The sequence below is a fragment of the Carcharhinus amblyrhynchos genome, unplaced genomic scaffold, assembly GCF_965287045.1.
Source record: "Carcharhinus amblyrhynchos unplaced genomic scaffold, sCarAmb.v2.hapA scaffold_47, whole genome shotgun sequence".
NCBI lineage: Eukaryota > Metazoa > Chordata > Chondrichthyes > Carcharhiniformes > Carcharhinidae > Carcharhinus > Carcharhinus amblyrhynchos.
This window is the reverse complement of record NW_027649788.1, coordinates 2,425,349-2,427,139: the sequence shown is the minus strand read 5'-3', so window position 1 is coordinate 2,427,139 and position 1,791 is coordinate 2,425,349. Positions and strand designations below refer to the sequence as shown.

The 1,791-nt window shown below is 41.5% G+C and overlaps 1 pseudogene; it reads right to left on the bottom strand.

Moving 5' to 3' along the window:
- Positions 1-1,179: 1,179 nt before the first annotated feature.
- LOC145337388 (large ribosomal subunit protein eL42-like) lies at positions 1,180-1,501 on the bottom strand (annotated as a pseudogene).
- Between the last annotated feature and the right edge of the window lie 290 nt (positions 1,502-1,791).

Below are 1,791 nucleotides of genomic sequence, written 5' to 3'. Positions count from 1 at the left end.
TTCTAGGATAATGGAATGTGAGATCTGAAACTCATTTTAAAAATCTCCTGAGTCCCCCTGAGGAAAGATTGCAAGACACATATTATCCTTGCATTTCCACTGAACTCAAACAGTTTGATTTTAAATCGCCCTCTATTCTTAGCAGTCTCTGGTCTGCTTACGTCGCCGTTTCATCTCTTTATTAGAAACATTAAAAATTCAGTTTCTATCATTCCATCTTTCTGGCAAGGCTGCACATTTCGGTCAGTTTTTTAAAATCAAATTGATGTCCCCCAGTCACATTTGCACTTTTCATGTTAGAGACTTCCCTTTCTTGAATTCTCCATCTCAATATCAGCGAATAGACACGGGTGAATACTTACTACAAACCAGAATTCCAAATGGACATTGACCGAACTTCCTCTTAGTCTGCTTCTATACAGCCTTTGAATAATGTTCCTTTAACCTGTGTGTTTGTTTGGATGATGCAGCTTCAGAGCTTCTGAAATTGATTCCTTAATCTAAGAAGTTGACTCCCCGCACTATAGTTTGAAAAGATGATGCCGTTATGCTGCATTTCCCAGAATACTGTCTTCATCCCTTGCCCTCCAGAAAGGAATCTAGCATTTCACTCATTTGTTCCTTCAAACTTCAACTCCACCACATGCAACACATCTGATGCTCCAATCTCAAAATGTTCAACTTTACTCACCAACCACTAGATTATTTTTGGTAAAAGCTGAGGATCGACCTGATAGATGTTTACACAATTATGAGACCAATCGGCAGAATGTCTTGTCAGAGTCTTTTTATCTCAGGGTATAAATGCCAATTGCTGCAAGACTTATTTTAAAGTCATAACGGGGAAACTTTAAAAGAGATGAGAGAGGCAAGATTTTTCTTCACAGAGAGGGTGGTAAGTACCTGTATTTCGCTGACGGAGGGGATGTCAGAAGCAGATGTAATAGCAATGGTTACAAAAAATCATCTTGACAGATAGATACATGAATAAACAGGGAATACAGAGATACAGGCTGCGTAGATGCAAAACAAAATCATTAGTTTAGAAAAGTATCATTTGTCGGCACAGGCTTGACCGGACAAACTACATTTCCTTTCCAGGCCTCTCCCTGTGTGTTTTTTTTTAGCATTTGAGATGTTTTATTGTGAATTGGTTCTCCAACAAACAAAGAATGCAGCTTAGAACTGGATGACTTGGCTCTTCCTCTGCTTATCTCCTCCCAGCTCAAAGTGCTTGCATCTCTTCATGGCCAGCATTCTCTCTGACCTACAGTTGGGCTCCACACACTCCAATCTCAGCACAATCTTCTTTGTGGTCTTTGCCTTTTCCCCAAATATAGGTTTTGTCAGTCCACCATAACCTCTCTGCTTTCTGTCATAACATCTCTTACCCTGTGTGTATTAGGAATCCTTTCCCTTCTTGTACTGGGTAACCTTGTGGGACTGGTGCCTCCGATTTTTTTTTGCAATATGTCCTCCGGGTCTTTGGTACGTTGACCATTTTCCCAAACCGGGCGGTGAGCGGAAAAAAATCTCAGGCCTCTCCCTGTTCCTCTTCAATTTCAAAACAATAGAGAGTCTTCAATCACACCCAGGATATGATTATTTGCAGACATCCACCGAACTCCAGCCAACACAACCCTCCTCCCCTTCCTTCCTATGAACATGCAGGACATAGAACACGTGTCCTTTTAACTAAGGTTTTGAGGTCATCGGGCCCAGAAACAAGGGACCATTCGGCCTGGGTATCATGTCTCACGGTGAAATAACACAGTTGCTCAGGCGACAGAC